Source organism: Dromiciops gliroides, chromosome X (genome assembly GCF_019393635.1).
Source record: "Dromiciops gliroides isolate mDroGli1 chromosome X, mDroGli1.pri, whole genome shotgun sequence".
NCBI lineage: Eukaryota > Metazoa > Chordata > Mammalia > Microbiotheria > Microbiotheriidae > Dromiciops > Dromiciops gliroides.
The window spans coordinates 32,502,594-32,511,996 of NC_057867.1; positions in this window are offsets into that span (position 1 = coordinate 32,502,594).

Consider the following 9,403-nt stretch of genomic DNA (forward strand, 5'->3'; position numbering starts at 1 on the left):
CTTGTTCTGCATCAAGATTTTAAGATTTTATTATCTCTCTGTTAGGAAGTGTGTAGCATGCTTTATTACCTATCATCTGGAATTATGGTTGTTGAATTAATTGGATTTTGTAAGTTTTTCTATGTCATTTTGCTTTATAATATTAGTTATTGTGTGAATTGTTCTTGTTCTGCTCACTTCACTCTGCATTAGTTCATATAAGTCTTCTTATGTTTTTCTGAATCTATTCCTTTCACAATTTTGTTTGGTACAATAATATTCCATTATATTCACATCCCATGATTTGTTCAGCCATTTCCTAACTTATGGGCATTACCTTTCTTTCAAGTTCTTTGCTACAATGCAAAGAGGTGCTATAAATACATTTTTAGATATGTCTTTTCCCTCATTCCTTGATCTCCTTCAGGTACAGGCTTTCTTGTCATATCATTGGATCAAAGGGTATGCACAGTTAACTTTCTGGACCTAGTTTTTTTCCACCCCAGGGCAATGAGGGTTAAGTGACTTGCCCAGGGTCACACAGCTGGTGTCAAGTGTCTGAGTACGAATTTGAACTCAGGTACTCCTGAATCCAGGGCCGGTGCTTTATCCACTGCTGCGCCACCCAGCTGCCCCTCTGCTCGTAGTTCTAAAGTGTTTTCCAAAGTGGCCAGAAAGTCCACTTATACATCAACATACCATTAGGGTACCCACCCTTCCACAGGTCTTTGAACAATTGTAATTTTCCTTTCCTGTTGTCTTTGCCAGTCTGATGGATGTGCTATGTGCTTATCATCTCACTGTTCCTGGAAACCATGTCCTTCCCAATGCAGAACAAAATTGCATTAGGTTTCTTGGTGTCTGTGTTGTACTGCTCATGCATAATGCCATGCACTAAGCCCCTGACCCTTTCAGAACAACTGTTGCCTACCCTATCCATGCCTCTCCCACCTTTCTATTTGTGGTGTTTATTTTTAGTACCCAAGTGCAACATTTATCTCCATTTCGGTTTATATTATTAGATTAAGCCTAAAGATCTAGTCCTTCCAGATTCTTTTGGATCCTGATTCTGTCATGCAGTGTGTTAACTGTCCCTTCCAGCTTTGATTCACTTAGAAATTTGAGGCAACTAGGCAGTCCAGTCGAGAGAACGCCGGGCCTGGAGTCAGGAAGACCTGAGCTCATACCTGACTTCAGATACTTCCCAGCTCTGTGACCCTGGGCATTTAACCTTTATCTGTCTCAGTTTCCCCAGTTGTAAAGTGGGGATAATATTAACCCATCCCCTCCAGGGTTCTTATGAGGATAAAACACTTTTCAAACCTTAAAGCCCCATATAAGTGCTAGCTATCTGTGTCATTATTCAAGTCATTGATACAAATGTTAATTAGTACAGGACCAAGCACCAGATACCCAGGATATTACATCAGAGACTTCCTGTGACATTCACACTGACCCCATTTACCACTCTTTTGAGTCTGGCCTTCAACCCGTTCTGAATTGGTTATCATCTAGTCCACACCTCTCCATCTTTTCCGCCACTGTGTCAGCAGCTTTACTGGAAAATCTAGGCAAACTGTATTCATAGCATTCCCATCATCTCCTAGTTTATGAATCTTTTCAAAAAAGGAAATGAAGTTATTCTGGGATGAAACCATATTGACTCTTGGAAATCACCACTTCTCTTTTTTAAATAAGCTTTTATTGATATTTTGTTTCTTACATAACCATATTCATTTCAAGTATCCCTCTCCCCTTCCCAGAGTGCCATCCTGTATGATGAGTAGTATTTTTATAGAGGGGCCTCACAGATATATGTACTTCATTTGAGCTAAGTGATTTAAATTCAAAGGGAGAAGCAGAGTGCTCTTTTAAGTATGTTGGGTATCAACTCCCAGTTAGGAGCAATTGTGGTAGTAGCTATATCCTAACCCTCCCCCTTGTGCAAGTTATGCAGATTTTTCCTTAAAAGGCATTGAGACATGTAAATGGAAAATAATAAAAATACTTTTTTTGTTTGTTTTTTGGTTTTTGCTAGGCAATGAGGATTAAGTGACTTGCCTAGGGTCACACAGCTAGAAGTGTTAAGTGTCTGAGGCCGGATTTGAACTCATATCCTTCTGAATCCAGGGCCGGTAATTTATCCACTGCGCCACCTAGCTGCCCCTATAAAATACTTTTTTAAAAATAAAAGATAGGGGGCAGCTAGGTGGCGCAGTGGATAGAGCACTGGCTCTGGAGTCAGGAGGGCCTGAGTTCAAATCCAACCTCAGACATTTAACATTTACTAGCTGTGTGACCCTGGGCAAGCCAATTAACCCTGATTGCCTCACCAAAAAAACAAAAACAAAAAGAACAAACAAAAAAAGGCATTGAGACCACCCTCTAGTCTCTGGTGCCTCAGAGGAATAAAGACTCAGATGTTGATATCATATCCTTGCCATCTGAGTACAAAGCAGCCAGGAGGAGTTCCAGGGGCTCTCTTATCCTTGGTTGGTGGATCCCAATGGACAACTCAGACAAGGAAGCTTAGCTCAGCTGAGTCAACTCCAGGTGTCCTCATCACCTATCCTTGTTGATTATCCTCCTGCAATAGCTTGGGAAATCTCTTTTAATTAACTGTTGAATGGCCTACCAATGTGTCATTTTATTCCATTGTCAAACCTAAATTATCCCAGGGGAGTGGTCCAACCAGACTCGGTCACTTTTGTTTTGTCTTATTTTGTATTATTCTTCAGTTCGATTTTATGGACTTTCAAAGAAAATGATGTATCTCCGTCTCCTCCACCTTCATCAAGCCCAGGGGTTAATACATAACAGGATTTCATAATTTAAATGAATTTAGGGTTAAGGTCCTGCCTCCCCCCAGTCCCCACCTGCTCAAGGTGGGCTAACTTAACAGGATGTAGAAGAGCTTAGTTTCCCAGGTGCTAGGGTACTGTTGGGGGACCAGGGGGACACACATGTCTTATGAAGATAAAATTTCGCAAACCTTGACCACTTGAAGAGGTGAAAGCAAAGGAGAATAACAGGCAATTAGAGCTACGTGGATAGTAGTCAGGATAGTAGCCAATTAATATGAACATATCAATTGCCAGGGAGTTCTGCCTCTAACTCACATGGCCATTGTCAAGAAGATGGCCTTGGGCTTCTCTCTGAAGTCGAGATCAAAGGCCCTCCCATGGAAGTGATTGTAGTTTTTTTTCCCTCTTGGGATTCTTCTACATAGGAATGCTAACTCAGATTCTGTACAGAAGGGCAAATAAACTTCTGGTATACAGAGATGGTGATATGGGGGGCTATGGCCTCAATTATGAATGGGTATCTGAAGGTATATATTCTCTAGCAAGCAAGATCAGTTCATTTTTCCTTCTTTCTTTCTTTTTCTTTTCTTTTTTTTGCGGAGCAGTGAGGGTTAAGTGACTTGCCCAGGGTCACACAGCTAGTGTCTAGTGTCTGAGGCCAGATTTGAACTCAGATCCTCCTGAATCCAGGGCCAGTGCTTTATCCACTGCACCACCTAGCTGCCCCCAAGATCAGTTCATTTTTGCTGCATCTTTCAGGGGGAGGAGGGTACTTCCAGTTCCAAAAATTCTAGGAACCAAACCTGCAATATCTTGGACACATCCTGAAAAAGGTCATGGCAACCACAGGCACTTTGAGATGAATAGCAACATAGTTTGAGTAGCCCTTCCTCCAAGTGAGTCCAGTTATCTGGACCCAGTAGACATTCAAATATATATATTTTTTTTTAGTGAGGCAATTGGGGTTAAGTGACTTGCCCAGGGTCACACAGCTAGTAAGTGTTAAGTGTCTGAGGTCAGATTTGAACTCAGGTACTCCTGACTCCAGGGCTGTTGCTCTATTCACTGCGCCACCTAGCTGCCCCGATATTCAAATACTTGATTGATGCATCAGTGTTACAATTCATGAATGAAATAAAAACTATGGATCTTATGGAAAGTTGGGAATAGTGAAGAGAGAGTAGGCTTGCTTGTATAGGCAGAGTGGAAGACAGCTGCTACTCTTACCAGGGAGTCCTACCTCGTTGATCCCTACTGCCCCTCTCTGCCAAATCTCATACAAAGATGATTTGACCTAGTTTCAAATCCTGCCTTTGACATTTGACCCAGTGTGTGAGGTTGGGCAAGTCCTGAGCCTTAGGCAAGTCAAGACGTAAGCCTAAGGTGTAGATGGGTTGTGACATGAATAGATAGGAGGAGTTCCCATAACATTAAAATCACAGATGGTTGGTATCCAGTATCTTGGTATTTTGAATCTACATGGGTACTTCCTGCACTGATTCAATGTGTAAGCCCTCTGTGCCTAGGTAGATGGTTTCATGAATTAGTGTAGACAAAATTATTCAGCACCTGGTAATGAGGCTCTCAAAGATGCTAGGTTGATGATGGTCAGGTGATAGACCCAATCTATTGCTGGGTCTGTCCTTGAACTCTTTTCAGCCAGATTGGGCTTTCCAGACCTGAGGCTCTTCTACCACAGCCTTCAAGGACCCAGGATTGAATTGTGGCCTTGCAAGAAGAAACAAAAGAATCCCTCTCCCCACTTTTGTGTGAGAAGTAGGGGACAGTCGGTGCAATATGTAACATTCATTGTCAAACTGAATATTTTGGCTGGTTTTGTTCTTGTTTTCCCTTTTCAAATGCCATTTCTTAGTAGATATTGTTTCTGTAATGCTTCTCTCAAACCCAATTCAAAGGACTTGTTCAACATTAACACAGATTGAGAAGCAGTTCAGTAAATGGATAGAGAGCTGGTTTTGAAACTAGGAAGTCGTGGGTTCAAGTCCTACCTCTGACACATCCTAGCTGCGTGACCCTGGGTAGGTCACTTAACCTCTTACAGCTCGAGGCCAGTTGGTGTCAAACTCAAATAGAAATTGGAACTACTAATTCCGTATATAAGGATCCCTGCTGGATGCATTTTGACTTCATTTTAAAATGTAATGTTATCCATGATTTATCGTACTTTTATTTATTTCCTTAAATACTTCCCAATTACATTTTAGTCTGGTCCAGGCACACTTGGGAGTGTTACTGTGTGTTTGACACCTCTCTTTTATAGCTCAACTCTCTAAGGCTCTAAGTTGCAGAGAAGGTACCAATCTACATTAATAGAGAGAGTTTCCTCTCTTGGGAGGTCCCCATACCAATAAAATCAGTTTCAATCCCTAACACTGATTATGCTCATATATAGCAGATATCTTCATCAAGGACCATTTTTCTGCCTTAAGGGAGGCTTTCCCTGGGGACCCTGGGTTGCTATGTCTTACCCTACCCCAGCCCTAAGGTTACTTTGTGTTTTAGATATGTTTTTTTTTTTTTGGCTGGGCAATGAGGGTTAAGTGACTTGCCCAAGGTCACGCAGCTAGTAAGTGTCAAGTGTCTGAGATCAGATTTGAACACAGGTCCTCCTGAATCCAGGGCCGGTGCTTTATCCACTGCGCCACCTAGCTGCCCCTTTAGATATATTTTTAGAGATGGATAGATATGCAGGGTGGGCCAGAAGTCATGAAGGGATGACTTCAAATCTCATAAATGGTGAAAAATAAAGAAAAAATAATTTTCAAAAAGTTATTAAAACATCATGACTTTTGGCCCACCCTGTAAGAAGCAGGTGTGTGTGCGTATATTTATATACACACACATACACACTGAATATGTATATGTGTATGTATACACACACACACACACACACACACATTTGCTATGGATATATCACTCAATTCTCCCCTGTGGCTCCAAGAAGCTGTTGCATGCTCACTGGCTACACCCCACTAAACCCTCTCAGTAGACAGGCTAAGCCTCACATCCATTGGTGAATCGGGGGTAGGGGGGTGGGGTTGTCTACCCCAAGCATGTGAAGACATCCCGCTGTGGAATGGACAGATGAGAACAATTTGCTCCAAGGGCCATGAAGGTGGCTGAGGCAGGAGCTGTGGAGGGCATAGAGCTGGGTCAGACATCAGAGACGCCAAGATCATCCAGTGCATTCTGGGCCATTGCCAGTCATCTTGATTTTTGTCCTGCCACTGGAAGAAAGAGTGAGGCTAACGACTTTGTGCAACTCTGCCTCACTTAAATCAAGTTCACGCACAGGTCAAGATATCATCCCACGATGCCATTGGTCCTCTTTGAAAATGAAGGACAAATAACAACAATCTCTATCTCTATCCCTATCTCCATGTTGCCTTCCTCTCCTTAGCATGTAAGCTACTTATTTCAACTTTTTCTGCATCCCCAGGGCATAGTGCAATGCTTGCCCCCTAGTAGATGCTTAATAAATGCCCATTGATCGATTAAGTGATTAACCAATGGGAAACCAAGTCTAGGAAGTAACTTTGGCTTTAGATCAATCCAGGGAAGAAGAAAAAAGGTTTGCCTAATGGCTTTGGGTAGACAATGTGCGTGGAATACATTAATGTTGCCATTTTACAGATGAGCAAACAAGTTTAGCCAAGGCCACAAAGCTGGTTAAGTGGCAGAGCCCTGTGTTCTTCCCATGTTGCTGCCCTGTTCTTCTGGCTGAAATGTAACCCCAGTCACATACCTAGGCCCCCTACAAGAAACCTATCTCTTCCCACTCCCAGGCTCTTCTGTACTTTGATTTCTTTTTTTTCCCCTTTTTTCTTTCTTTCTTACTTTTTTTTTGCAGGGCAATGAGCGTTAAGTGACTTGCCCAGGGTTACACAGCTAGTAAGTGTCAAGTGTTTGAGGCTGGATTTGAACTCAGGTCCTTCTGAATCCAGGGCCGGTGCTTTATCCACAGTGCCACCTAGCTGTCCCCTGTACTTTGATTTCAAAGGGGTAGGTATCATTTTTGACTGAATTGCCTTTGTGATGCTCTTCTCCAGTCAAATAGAACATAACATTTTGGGGTTGTTTTTTTTTTGAACCTGCAGGGACCCTTAACCCATTTTATTTTATTTTGTGGGGCAATGAGGGTTAAGTGATTTTCCCAGGGTCACACAGCTAGTAAATGTCAAGTGTCTGAGGCCGGATTTGAACTCAGGTCCTCCTGAATCCAGGGCTGGTGCTTTATCCACTGCAGCGCCACCTAGCTGCCCCAGAACCCATTTTAAATAAGCATGCTGAAGGCCATGCCCCTTAGGATTGGTTGAAGGAACTGGGAATATTTAGCTTGGAGAAGAAAAGACTCCGGGTGCCATGAGAGGGCCACCAAACATTGTGGAAGAGCTCTTGGAATTAGGGTTAGGGTTGTTCTGCTTGGCTCCAAAAGGCAGAACTGAGAGCAACAAGTAGACGTCATAAACACGTGGACAGATGTAGGTTCAAGTTGAAGAAAAAACGAGAAAATGAGCAACCTTAAAGGGGACTGATTTGCCCATCACTGGAGTTCTATTCGAAGACTAGACAGTCATTCCTCGTAGAGGAGACCCCAATCCAGATACGGATGGGACTCCATGACCTCAGAAGTCCTTTCTCACTCTGATATTCTCTGGTTCCTCCAAATCCTTTCATTTGGCAGTTGATCAAACTCGGGCCCAGAGAGTGAAAAAGCTATATGGTGTCACAGTTAGGCCTCCTTGACGAGGGCTTTTAATATTTTATGATTTTTTAATATGTGAAACCACACTCGATTTTTCATCTGAGAACATGACACGTTCCTTCCCAATACATAGTGACATTGCCAGCATATCCTACTCAGGAGTCAGAGAGAGCTTATTTAAATAAAAACAAGGGGGTGGCAGAGCTGTCATTCCTGAAGCACTGGTATTTAAAAGACATTATGTCTTTTAAGGACGAAATTTCCCAAGAGATTCTGCTGGTGATGACACAGGGGGTGTGGCCAAGCAGCCAATCATTATAAGACTTCTCTGAACCTGTCCCTATAAACCAATTCAAAGAATTGCTTTAGAAGGGCAGAAAGTCAGCAGCATTAGTCTTCCCTGGTAAGTCCTCCTTCCCTTTATCAAGCATGTGGGTGGCTAATTCACCTCTGTCTTCTAAGTTGTTATTTAGCTCTCAGGGTTGAAATCTCTCTTTCCTCAGGGGAAGGAAGACTTCAGGGGAGCCACTTACTGTAAGTAGGGGTAGCCTCGAGTGAGAAATAGATGTTTCCTTCTTAATATTCCTTTGAAAACCTGGAGGTCATCAGATCCAGAATTAGAAGAGCCACTCTCTGAGCCATTTAGTCCAACCTCATTTTGCAGAGGAGGAAACTGAGGCCCAGAAGGGGGATTCATGTAGGTAGGAAGTAGCAGATATATCTTTTGTTTTTGTTTTTGTTTTTGGTGAGGCAATTGGGGTTAAGTGACTTGCCCAGGGTCACACAGCTAGTGTCAAGTGTCTGAGGCTGGATTTGAACTCAGGTCCTCCTGAATCCAGGGCCAGTGCTCTATTCACTGTGCCACCTAGCTGCCCCCTGACCTATCTTTTGAATCCAAGGCTTCTGCCTAGAGTTGGAAGGGTAGTGTAGTGGAAAGAATCTGAGCCTTGATTTCCTCAAGCATCAAATGAGGAGGTTGGACTTAGTCCTATTCACAAATTCTGCGATTCTGTGATTTCGGATTCAGGGCTTTATCAACTGACTGTGTTCTAACCACAAGTTAGGTGGTACTGCTATAGGTAAGTAGTATCTTGGGTGTGAAATGTTTGGGGATGCTTTAAGGTGAAAACTATTACTTCTACCTCCCTCAAACCTACCCTCCTGGGAAAGTGAAGAGTCTGAAATGCCCTCCCCTTTCCAACTGGCTTCCAGTTCATCTCTGCCCATGCCAATATTTGGGATAGATTTAATTTATTGTTGGCATGAATCAACATGCAACACGCATGTATTAAATTGAAGAAAATCTGAGAGCTTTTACTTTGAAACCCTGTGTAAGTCACTTCCTTTTTTCTGTGCCTCAACTTCTTTTCCTGTAAAATGAGAGGTTTGGACCAGATACAGTTGCTAAAATCCCTGTCAGGTCTTTGATGCTATGATGTGCCACCACTCAGATCTTCAAAGCACAATTGAGATTGGAGTAGATGACTTCTTAGGTCTCTTCCAGGTCTGTGATTTCCGTAACTCTTCAGTAGCACTAAAAGTATCTTAAATATCAAAAGTGGTCTGGGTATTCCAAATGTTCTTTTTAAGTAGCTTGCCCTGGGCCTCTTGCCATCCTGTTTCTTCATGCCTTTTGATCATGTGCATTTTCAGAAAGTCTGATTTATCTGTATTCTCGGCTATCCCAATTCATTTACCATAGAGGACTTAACCCAGCGGGAGCATCTGGGTTCTGAGATTCCATTTTTTTCTAATAAGCACTCCCACAGCCTCTCCTTGATGGTGAGCCCATTGACTGACTTAGGGACCCTTTTGCCCAAGTGCCTTTCATCTCTGGAGCCATACCCTTTGTGGGTGAAACTTGGCCACATTCCCAGGTGGGCAAACCATTTTC